This window comes from Corvus hawaiiensis, chromosome 18, assembly GCF_020740725.1.
Source record: "Corvus hawaiiensis isolate bCorHaw1 chromosome 18, bCorHaw1.pri.cur, whole genome shotgun sequence".
In the NCBI taxonomy this organism is placed as follows: domain Eukaryota; kingdom Metazoa; phylum Chordata; class Aves; order Passeriformes; family Corvidae; genus Corvus; species Corvus hawaiiensis.
The window spans coordinates 13206654-13219395 of record NC_063230.1 but is presented as its reverse complement, the minus strand read 5'-3'; positions in this window follow the sequence as shown (position 1 = coordinate 13219395).

Sequence of the window (12742 nt, the reverse complement as noted above, 5' to 3'; positions counted from 1 at the left end):
TGCTGTCCGAGTTTTCTCTCGGTTACGTTCCATTTTCCCCTCCGTTCTGATTTTTGTCCCTCTTCGATCTCTGCACACTCCAAGGCGGGGAAAGGGGCCTTGCCACACACACCACGCCGTCACAGGGCCACAGCTTGCCTCTGCTCATTCCCTCGCTGCTGTCCCAAGTTTTCCCTCACTCATAGCTGATTTCCCCCTCAGTTCTGATTTTCATCCTTCTTTCACCCCCACACCCCCAAAGTAGCCTCAGTGTTGTGAGCGTGAGGGAAGAGACTCTTTTGAGAGCCACTGGCCATCTTCACTTTGAGGTGGCAAAGGGTGGCTTCACCAAGGCAGCAGGTCACCATGGCAGCCTTGGCTACCAAGGTGCACAAACCCACCATATCCCCCTCATGGCAGCCCTCACCCCTTCTGCTCCCTCACACCTCTTTCTTTGGCTCCACAGCTTCTGGTCCACAACCAAGGAGTCAGCCTCCCTATCCCAGCCATCGTGTGGTCAAAGCCACCATAAACACCATGGAAGGGCATCCCAAATCGCAGCACAGCCTCTAGCCAGGAGAAGCAGCGTGTGCCAGAGGCACTGCCAGCATGGAGGGGAACGGAGAGTCCATATTAACCCTCAGGGTTCAGAGAAGCAGCAGCGGTTAAACAGGTCAGGCTGGCTGAAGCCAATATGGTCATTTGTTGCACAATAACTGGCTGAGGCTAATGTTCTTTTGTCCACAGCCCTGGTTGTGTTTTTCTCATCATGTGTTCTCTCTACATAGAGTCTAGACTGTGAGAAATCTGGGGCAAGCCCACTCATATGGCTCAGCCCAGTGGAGCTTTATTCGTGGCAAATAGGTTTCCATGGGAAACTGTTGAAATCCAACTGGCCTTCTCTTGGTCCGAGTCATTGGCCCAGCACCCAGTGGAATGAGACTGTGTCTGTTTGTGGTACAAAATGGACAAACACAATGTTTGTTGTGGCAACTAATGAAAATGTGAGGGGTCTGATACTGTAACTAGTGATAAAAGCTTCACACCCAAACCATGGAGATGGTGCAAAGTCCTTGGAGGTTGGGTTGAACCTAAAAGTCCCCCCACTGCATCCTCCTGAGGGAGCAGGTCCCACTGTAGGGTGGTAAAGCTGAATTTGTTTGGATGTGTTCTTGCTGAAGTCAAAAGGAAAGGCTAAGGATGCCCAAACCCACCTTTGACTGAAATGAGGGGCCCTCCTCAGAGTGACTGAAGCGATTTGTATGCACTGAGCTGTGCAGAGGAATGTCACTGATTTGTAAATGTCAAACAGGCACCGAGCAGCCCACACACGAACCTCAGTGAATTCTTACCTCTGACCCGCTCGTCGGCTCCAGCAGCAGCACAGGCTGATTTAGAGCCCCTAACTGTAAGGGCTCTCATGTCTCACACAGGCTATGGCTGATCTGAAAATGTCAAAGGGGACTGAAGGTCAAAATTTCCATAAATTAGTCCCTGGCTTGCTACCTATCATGTAATAGGATTCTCTGGCCAGTTAACACTGTGAAGTCAGGCATTTAACCCAGCAGTTCCCCTGCAGCCCAGTTCCCCTGCCCCTCTCCTGAACTGGCTCAAGACCATGTGTGCAAGGGGAAGGAGTGTCTTCAGAGCTGCTTTCCTCCTCGGAGAAAAAAGGAGCAGGACAAAGAGACACTGGGCAGGGGTGAGTGCACTGTCCTTTCACCCTAGAAAGCCCTATTTTAACTTGGGGAGCAGTCGAGGGGAGACTGGTTTTTCTGATTCTTGTTTTGAGAAAACTGCAATTCAGTCTTTCCTGGACCTAAATAATGTAGGTTTCTAAAGGTAGATTTCAGTACAACATACGTTCAGCTCACAAGTGGTTGTTATGGTTTAGGAGTTGCTGAGCTTGAAACAGCTGAAGACACTAAGCTCTGCTGAGCATCCCCCAGCACTGGTAGGGTTGTTCACTTATGACTGGCAGAAGTGCTGCTGGTTCTGCAGGGCACATTGCACACATCTAGTGTTGATACTGTTATTATAGTTGTTATTGTTCTGCAGTGCATGTGTGTGCTGTGGTGGTATTATTGTTGTTATGGTTATGATTAGTAATCTGTTTAAAGTTAGTAGTGTGTTACTCACCCAGATTGAGGCTCTCTTGTGTAAAGCACAAGGCAGGCAGGTGGTAAGAAATGCTCCTGTCCTGATGGTTGTGATGGAAATGACTCAGACTTTGGTCAGAATCCTCCTGGAGTCACAGTATCCTGCTCTTGGCCAGTGAAAATCAGCCTGAATGGGCACTCAGTGAAGGATACAGTGTGCAGACACAGGTGTATATATGGTGGGGTAGAGTTAAGCCTGGTGAAACAGGATGTAAATATTGCACGGTGCCCTCCCGAAGGAGAAAACCAACAAATTTTTCAGTTGAGGCCATGTTGCTTTACTGAAACCCTCCTTAGTTCAGCGCTTCTTAATTTGCTGGAAGGAATCACTAGGGACTGGTACATTCCTGTGTCTTGGCTTGGGAAAAGGGAAACTGGGCCCTTGTGTGTATGGTGGAACAAGGAGGAAGGAAAAGTCTGGAGGGGAGTTTTCTGAAGCAGCTGAGTAGAGACAAACAGGTGCAAGCACAGTGGTACAAGGGCAGCAGTGTGAGAAGGCACTGCCTGGGGGACAGTGGCCTCCACTACCAGCACTAACTCCAAAGGAAAAACCCTGCCTAGCTGTGAATTTGAGCGTAAAACAACTGTAAATAAGGAGTAGGGAGTCAAGTAGCAGAACACTAGGGAATATTCCAGCAGGGCTGTATCTTTTAAGAGTCACTCTTGGGCAGAGTTGCAATCCTGACAACACCACTTAGAGAGCTTTTTGAAGCATACATTTCTCAGAGCTTCTCCAACTTTTTTTTTTTTCATTGATCTATTTGTTATAAAACACAAAATCCCAGGCCCAGTCCTGAAACAGGGGGGAGGTCATAAGAGGGGAACTGTGTTGACAGTGGGCAGTGACTGTCTGGCAGGAACCCAGACAGCTTTCCTGATGTGAGCAGCCCTGCTTCTGGATAAAAGCTGGTATCCTTCTTCAAATCCGCTGGGATTCAAGCCTCTCCATGCTTTTATGAGTCCTCTGCCTTCTATTTTCCTAGCTATTCTCTTAGCTAGATTTGAGTTCTTTAGGAATCTGCCGTCCCACAGACATGGCAGAGTGTCAGCATCACGTGCTAAGTTTCCTTCCACTGCTGCCAGGCTTGAAAGACAAATACAGTGAGGGAAGAAAGAGACAGGATACAAACACCTACATCAGGACTTTTTCTGAAGCAGGCTGGGTGGCAAAACGGGAAGAATGCTAGGAATGTCCATTCTGGTTCACTGTCGAACTCGATCCTTGAGAACACCCACAGAGTAACTATAGTCCCAGTAAGAATGGCTCAGGCCACAGTTGGATGTAACTGTGCTCTCTGGTTCCCTCCAAAGAAGAGCAGCCTTCCCTCTCTGCCATGTGTTCCTGACAATAATGTTGAAAGGCACCAAAGCAGCAGCATCACTGAAGGGAATATGACCACAGAGGGGACCCAGGTATGTCAGGCCCAGACCACCCTTGCCTGGCACACTGCAGAGTTGTTCACCTCAGCCCAAAATGATTCAAAGCATGAGGGCGGCAAACCACTGCTCACTGCACAGGTCCAGATGTGATACAAAGGGCAGGAAGCACATCCATAGTGCTGGACCTGGAAACCACATGCCAATAACGATTAATTTTGCAGGGCAGGATGGCAGAGTTCAAATCAAAGGAACCTTTCTGCCTGAAAAGCAGAGGCCATTTATCAAGAGATAAAATCACCTCCTGAGAGGTCTACTTGTTTATTTTTAGGCAGCCCCTACATCAGAAACTTTTTCAACCTCGACTCCCAGGTCTTGGCTGTCTGCTCCAGTGAAGGCCACAGCCCCCTCAAGTGATGGCTGCACCTGCTCTGGCCCTGCTACCCTCACCAGACAAACAGCCCTCCTAGCAGTGACTTGGAACAAACTGTCTGGCAGGAAATGGGAATGAAAAGCACAAAAATCTCCTTTTCTGGGGTCAGGAGTGCCTGTTCTTGGCAATAAATCAAAGGAAGCAAATTTCCTTTGAATAGCCTGGCCTTGAACAAAGACGGTACATCTCCCAGACAAGGCAGTAGACTTTATGACTGCAGAAGAGAAGGATGATCTTTGAAGAACATGCACAGAGTTGTATGAAAATATCGCCTTTTCATATTTGACTGCAGTGTGTAGATTTGTGCCACAATCCAGACAAAAAACCCCAACTGAACACTGTATTACAGAATGAGCAAAGGCTCTGAAGCACAGAAGAATTATCAAGACTTCTGCTGACCCTACTTGCCTTTGAGTAGGGTGCCACATGATGAGTATTCAATTGCCGGTGGTGTCAGCATTCGCTGATATTGTTACATACTTGAATCAAAACACACCTCCCTGCCTTACTGCCCCGGAGAAGGAGCTGCCAGTTATCCTGTGAAATTTCCTCTGCTTGTCTGTCAGGGCTGCTGGGCTGTAATCTTGGAGGATAATCAACAGCGAAACCATTCATAAATCACAGCAAACAGAAAAGACGCCGATAGGGTCTTAAATTTCAAGCCTGTGAAGCCATCATTTCAACAATGATAGTCAAAGGGGAGATTAAGAATTCTTTTACATGGAAAAGTTTTTCTTGGAAGAGCAACCCTCTCTTTGGTTGCCTGTAACTACAGTCATGTGGATTTGATTTTTACATGGCCCTTCTGCCCGCTTGCAGGGAATGCTCTGCAACCCCAATGGGCCCATTCTTGCACCAAACTGGCGTTTGGGGAGGGACAGGGCGGGATTGGAATAAGGCATCAAAAATGAAGGACTAAGGCTTAGCCCAGTGCTAGCAGAGGCCAAATGGGCTGCCTGTTTGGGAGGCAGTGGCAGCATGTTCCAGACCCCTCTTGACTCAAGTCCATGGTGCCTCTGGGTGCAACTGCAGAATGGGAATAAGACTGGTGCCTTGTTTTATGCTGCAAGTAAAGTATTTAGAGATTACCTGTACTTGCACCTCACGGTGTTTAGAGCTGTGAGGGTATTGTGAAGTCTGTTGCCAAAAGGGGAATGCAGGGCTGGATTAACACCCCACCTGGAGGGCAGGTGATTTCTTTCTGATCCAAATGGAGTCTTGTCTTGCTCTGTTCCTTTGGACCAAGTGCTATGCTAGGAAGAAAGGAGGGAGACTGCATAGTTCTTGCTTTCCCTGCTGTGGACATTGACCTGCAGTGAAAGCCTGAAGAAGATGCAAGGGGAGCAGGGGAAGAAACACCAAATGGAGGAATACAATCTGGTGAGTCATCTAATGTTCTTCCTTCAGTCTTCCATTTAGAGTGGGAACGAGGTGACTCTCTGCTGGTTTGTTTACTCTCCCTGATTTCTAGACTTACACTGTGCTTCCTACTTCTGCTTTTCTAGGCTGCTTGCTCTTGTGACAAGCAAGTGAAAATATCACAGTGGGAAGGATGCTTCTGTTCTAAATGTGGTTAAAGAAGAACAAGAGCACACCAAAAGGTACTCTGAAGAATTAAAAACTCTTTGAAAAAGCAAGTATTTCACAGCTTAAGATTTTCTGGATTTTTTTTTTTTTATGGAAGAAGCATGGATAACTGGAGATAACTCTCCCCAAGAAAATAAAACTCTTTTTTTTTTTCAGATTTTTCTTGTAAGTGATCATTCAGAACACAGGACCAGAGCAGAGATGTAAACCTCACTGAACAGCTTAGAGATGAAATTCTTGACTCAACAAATAGGTGTCATTATAAGAATCTTACAGTTCATATTCTTGGCTAGCCTGTTGTGATAGTGGTGTGTCTCTTTGATTTATGACACATTATTCCCTCCTGTAATGTCTGACGGTCAACAGCACATTTCTTCTCCAGATATCCACCCCATTTAGCACATTTATAAAGCTTGGAAGGACAACCACAGCTCTCAAATTGCCCTTTGGGATGGGACACATTGAAAACAGGGCATGACGCAGTGACACGTGATGGACAGTGGGGGAGATGGTCTCTTAGCTCTTTTTCCTCCTGCTCTAAATAAGGTATGACATGAAAGAAATTATTTGGCACCATATGGTGACCTGAGGATTGGAAGGCCGTCTTCTTCCAAGAGCAGTAGCTGTCAACCTGTCACTTGTGGAAGGAAACCAAGAAAAGCAATTCTAGTCAGCTTAAATTCACTGTAGAGGAGCTGCATTGCTGCTGAGTCCACAAATGGGGGGTGGGGGGGGGAAAGTCAGAACTCACTGTCCTAACTTTTCAAGTTAAAAGTCTTTAGTTCCCATGGCTAAGCTAATATCCCACTGAAAACCAACCTGGGCATCTCTCCTAGTGAAAGAGTGGGAGCTGAGAATGGAGCCTTCCTGAAGGATATCGGCCCATAGATGCTGTAACTCAATAAATTCGTTCTTGGAGGTCATTTACTGAAAAGTTTCCTACTCGTTTATCCTCATCAGCAGGCTCTTTGCAGATCCCTCGCACACAGCCCTCCTCTGGGGCTGTCTAGGGGTAAGCCTGTACCATTGGGAATCCACTCAGCCTTTTCTGATTTCCGTAATCACAGGCAGAGAGAGCCTGACCTCTGTGTGGTGCTCAGAGGGACTGACCTGGGTACCTCTCATCAGTGTCTGCCCATGCTGTATCCAGCTGCTCAACAGATGGGGCTGAGCCAAACCCCCTGGCACGGGATTCAGGCTTGGGCAGGCTGGGCAGTCAAAGCTCTCTGCATTCACTGAATTGCCATTAAGGTTTCAGCATTGGTGGATGGCCAAGTGTGGTCACCTGTCCCCTGACAGCTGGGCTGAGACCACTGGAGTCATCAGCTAAATTACCTTGAATTGATGACCTGCAGACTTAAAGCTCTCCAACCAAGTTCCCACTATGCACCCAGCTCCCATTTCCTTTTGTATTTCTCTCATAGAAAAGTAACAGGAAAAGCAATTACTGGCTTTATGAAATGTAAGTTCATACAGTGTTTCCTATAAGACTTCAAGCAACTCCTTGTTAAAGCAGATAAGTTAATCTGTCTTTTGATTCGGGTCACAGTACGTTTTCAGCTTTAAATCATCACGGTACAGTAACTAATGGCATTTGCCATAGAAATGATGTTGAAAAAACAAGGAATCGGGGCAATTATTAGGTGTATATTCCTGGTGAAAACAAGCCACATAAGGACAGTGTCAGGGAAAAGGATGATTGATCATCTGGGTTTTGCTCCCTTGTGTTTTCTTGCCCACTTTCTCCACAGTGTACTATTAACTGTCGCACAATTATCGTAATGAAACCTGCCAGCGGACTTTTCCGCGTGAGGAACTCTGGTACTGTCAGGAGAGGCTCAGCAGGGTTTTTATCCATGGAGGCTGAAACTGCACAGCCAGAGCAGCATAGTCCCTTCAGGCATTCAGCTTTCAGAAATACCAAAGTAAGAGTTTTACCAGAGTTGGGTTTTTTTCCACTTTGAATTCTTGGTAGAATGCTCTGTGTTCAAGTCTTGTCTCAGAGCTCATTAAAGCAAATGCAGAGACTTTTGGTGACTTTAATTAGTAGTGGTCTGAACCCTAAAGCTGATCAAAACTCCCACCAAACTGTAAATATGGAGGTGTTCTGTTTACATTGCAGATATAATATTTGGCTACAAGGCAGGGATGCTTGGAACTGTTTTCTCTGTGCTCTCTGTGCATCTTTCAGATGCCCGGTAGTTCTACTGGATTTTTGTTCATTATAGTTTTGTTTATTAGGTTAAAAAAAATGGCCAGTTTCGATCTCAATGTAAAACATAAGCGACTGACAGCTCCTGAAGTCAGTGAGTGAAACTTGGCTTCTCTTACAGTAAGTATAGTTTTGTTCAGCTGTTGGCCACTGGTGTGAGAGAGTTTGTTCTCATGGTACATCTGCTCCACCCACATGCCACAGCACCATGCAAGAAGTTCTAATGCTGAACCTGCACTGTGGATTTTGCAGTGTGCAGGGCCAGTCCATGAAGAAATGGGAAGCAAAGAAAATCAATGTGCAATAGAAAGAATGTGCAATATACACAGAGGGTTTTTATTTCAAGCCTGTTGAAGGGAAAAAAATAATCAGGGGCAAACCCAAAGCTTGGAGCTCAGAGTTTCTCACTGAACGGTATCGTTCTGAACCGCCTTTGGAAAGGTGTGTCACTTGTTCTCTAGACTGCCACAACACCCTGGGATGCTGTAAAAATAGCTGGCAGTGCCTGACTGACAGGCAGGAGACGTGTGACCCTAAATTATGGTGTTTTCCTTTTCATGATGAAATGAATGCTGCCTTAGACAGAGGCTGAAATACATCTGTTTGCGGTGGGAGTGCCATTTTAGGCCCGTTTCTTTTTGAAACTGGGGTTGGAATTGCCAGGGATCAGCAGAGCTGTGGGCTCACAAAGAGGGCACTGTCTTTGAGGAATCTTTACATAAGCCCTGCACAACCAAGGCAACAGGAGTTTGCACAGCTGCTGCTGGAAGCAAACATGTACTTTTAGCTGACCTGGGCTGATGACTTCGGGCGTTAAATCTGACGCTTTCCAGATGTACAGACCTCTCCTGCCACAGTCCCCAAACATTCAGTCCCCAGGTAAAAAGGAAAAGAATAACAATAATAATAACAATAGTAAAAAGGCACTATAAATACCACACTGTAGTGTATGCTCCAGACCTGACATTTACAGATCGCATGGTCCAGTTCTAAGGTGAGTGGCATTGTCTTCTCTAAGAGCTGTGTTTTGAACCACACTTGGTTCAGAGCTAATTAGTGCTGCATCTGTCTTGTATCTCATCTCTGGTCAAGCACCTTGTTCAGAAAAGGTGGCTAAATATCTGCACCTTTTGAGAACTGGCAAATATTTGTCTGTAAGCATAAGACCCCAGGGAACAGCCCTCGATCTATGCTGGGCCCAGGAGCATTCACAGGACAAAGCCATCTTGCCAAATAATCAGAAAATTAAGTTTTGTGCTTCGTGGCAAAACAGAACCGTGCATGTCAAGGGACACATTCACCAGGGAGGATGGGATGCTTGTGAAATATTGTCACTGGACAAGTGACAGGGAACAGGCTGGCTGCTCCCCCACCCCATGTCCTGACTGTGTGTGCTGCTGCAGGTTGCGAATTGTGCTGTGGAAGTCACTGATGACTGCACAGCAGACTCTGGGTTGGCATTGTTCACTTGATTCTCAGAAGGAAATGGAACTTCATCCTTGCTCCAGACCCAGCATAAATTGCTTTCCTCCCTAGACTGGTTATTTTTAACATTAATTTCTGCCCTCCTGCATCCCTGCAGCCTTTGGACGTTCTGAGGGAGGGTGATTAAAGGGCGTGGGGTGCTTGAAGAGGATCATTTATTTTATTCCATTTTATTTAGGTGTGGTATTTATAAAGGCTCTAAAATTGGCAGTGAGAGAAAGGCAAATATTCTTCTGAACTGGAGACTGCCACAACACAGACAGCTGCAGCCCAGCCTCTCCTTATTTTCCCTGCCAGTTCTCTCAAGCATGACCTGGTTTGAGGACCACCTTCGGTGAGATCAAAAGGTGATTTTCCCTGTGCTTGCTCCACATGCCACTTCACTTTCACACCACCTGTCAGCTGGGTGGCAAGTGAGACGGGAATGAATTCTGGCCTCCCTTGAACCATGAACAACTCCAGGCAAGACAATGATGCAGTGAAGGTGAAATTAGATCTGAGAGAGCCTAAAAAGCCCTAGAGATGTGTTCTTGCCATGGTGAGCTGAGGAACACAGGGAAATGGTTACTCAAAACTCTCTCTCATCAGCTGGGGATTCTTTCATCTGTCCTTCCTGGTGCATTGCATGTCTTCCTGTGAAAGGATCCTGGAAATATGAAGGCATACAGTTGCTGAGAGAGCATGGATGTTTGGTGCTCATTTCTGCAGGACTTTTCAGCTACAGAGCAGAATGCTTCTCACGTCTTTCTTCCCTCCTCATCTGTCTTGCCTTCTTAATAACAGCAGTCCTGTGAAAGGGAGGTTTGCTCCCTTGAAAACTTTGGTTTTCTCTCTGGCTCTCAAGAAACACCAATGTTTCCAAATTTTTCATGGAATAAAATTTCAAAACATCTTGCTTTGCAGAGGGAAATAAATTTTGCTCTGACATTTTTTGATCAAAAGTTTTGGTGTGCTCCAAATTGATGTGTTTCACTTTAATTTGTTCAATTAACCCTAAAAGCTTTGCTTTAACTCCATTCAATGCTGAACATCAGCCTTGAATTGTGTTTCCTTCTAGCAGCTCTCATGCAGTAACTTAATACCTGTATTTTTCAAGGAACAATGTGCAGCTTCTGTCATGTCTCACAGACCTTAAGAGTCTCTGCACCATGGCAGATGGAGTCCTCAAGGAAACAGCCTGCAGGAAAGATGAGACATCTAAACCACAGCCCAGTGATACTGTATACTTATAGGAAAATGAGGTTTTAATGGTTTATTGAACACATTCAAACAAAAGCATAGTTTCTGATTTTGTTCCAACTAGCCCTGTAGAAAATACTTCTTCTTGACTTTTCTTAATTGAAGAAAAAAAAAACAAGGGTATTTTTATTTCTTTATTGTGAAAGGAAAGAAGGTTCAAAATCAGGATGTTTTTCTCCCTGAAAATTTCAATTTTGTGAAAACTGCCTCTTTACTGGGCAGCCTTCCCAAAGGGAATCCCCAGCCAGCCCCAGTGCTAATATCAGTGCACAGTGTTTGGAGCTGATCCAAAGGTCATTCACGCCATTAGACATTTTTATCGTGGACTTGAATAAACTTTGGACCAAGCTCTTTTGGCAAGAGCATTCACAATCTGGAAACCTAAAAATAAATCCTGATTTGGAGCCATCCACAGCTTTTCAGTCACCATGATGGTACATTGGTATGAGCTTGTCAGAGAGGTGATGAGGTGATTTGGTCTTCTCTCTGGCCAGAGAATCTTTAGCTGTTTGTTGAAATAAACAAGGGAGAAGATGGTGTTCCACAAACTCAACGTTAAGACCTCTTGATGAAGAATTTTCCTGTGAAGCATCAACCCCGGAAGGTTCAGATGGAAGGTGTTGTCTCAAGGGATGATCTGGTTTTCTCTTCAAGAAGATTTTCAGCAGTAATAGCTCCTGGAATATGTAAGACTGTCATCCTCAGTCCTAGGAAATGGAGAGTTCCCTCCATGATGCAGTTTGTCTGCAGCAGTAGTTTTGGGGGCCAGCAAAAGGGGCTGTGCTAGAAGGGAAGACAAACTGGTCAAAGCACAGAATTTACACTTTTCCTTGTTTGTCTCCTGTCCATGATCTGAGACGTTCACAGGAATCCAGGGTGAGAAGAAAACCCTTGGTAACAACGAATCCCTGTCCTCCCATTCACCGTGCCCATTGCTGTGCACCAGGAAGGGATTGCTCTGAAGCACTGACAGGGAATCTCATGCTGTAATTACCATGTCTAAACCCTTGCACCTGGAGTTCATTCAGCTCTGTACGATCACCTGAGTCAGATCTGTGTGTGGAAAAAGCAAAGTGTTTCCAGCATCTCAGTTTTATTTCTACTGCCACAAGAGTTTCCTTGTGTCTGGTAGTGCTTGCTGGCTGATGAAGCCTCGGCTGAACACAAGTAACTGGTCACTTGCTGAGGTTGTATAAGTGGCCACATGAGAGAGAGAGAGATTGGAGAACCTTAGAGGCTCTTGGTCAGGTGGCAGGGCTTGCTTGTGCCAACAGACTGTGGTGGATGTCAGTCCTAATTGCCACAGTGCTAGTGACAGCATCCTGCTGGAGCAATGTTGGTGACTGTGGTCAAGCCACCAGGAAGTCCATCCAAAGGGCGCCATCTTCAACTAGTTGGTCTATTTCCTTCCTCCATATCTTTTTCCGTCCATCTGGGTACCAGATCCTTTGTTTTCTATCCACAACAGGAAGGAGTTTGCCCTCTCCATGAGGTTTATACCCCACTCTTTTCTGTGGGTCCTTCATCGATTGCTTGCTGTGATTCTTCTGATTCCCAAGACAGCTCTCACAGCTGCAGCAGTCCCTGTTTAAGGGTGTTAAGTTGTGGCAGTAATAATGCTGGCCCTGGTGAGAATACAAATGTGTAGTTTGTTGATCCTGGCCTGCAGAGCAGTACTACTGCCTGGCAACTACACCACAAGAGCTGGCAGGCAGACTGATTTCCAGCTCACTGCTCTGAAAGGGGAAAGGGTGTTTTCAAATTTCTTCTTTCCCTTCGTCTCCTCCAAGTCAGAGCCTGCCAGGAAGCTTTGGAGAGAAGCTCTGGTGTTCATCTGTGTCTCCCAAGCTGAGAATCATGGCCAGGCTCTTTCTCCAGGACTTGGATACCCAGCAAAATTTGCAGCGAGTGGGGGTCACTGGAGGTGGAATGTGAGCCAGACCCCCAGCACATGGGGTGGGGAAGAACTGGGATCCTGACAGAGCATGTTTTTGGGGGACTCCTACCAGAAATGGGGGTCACTTCTAATCTTCCACTGGTCCAACAGGCTAATTCTAAAAGCAGGAGCCGGGTTCCAGATGCTCGTGTGGTCACACATTACAGGGAGCATCACACACTGGTTCCCTGTCACTGAAGAACGAAGCACACACCAAGAATGCTTGGCTGAATCAGGATGTGCTTAGATGTCCTGTGGCTCTCTATGAATTACCCCTGCTGAAGGACATCAGAGACACATTCTGGGCTGGCAGCATGTCACACCTCCACTCTGCA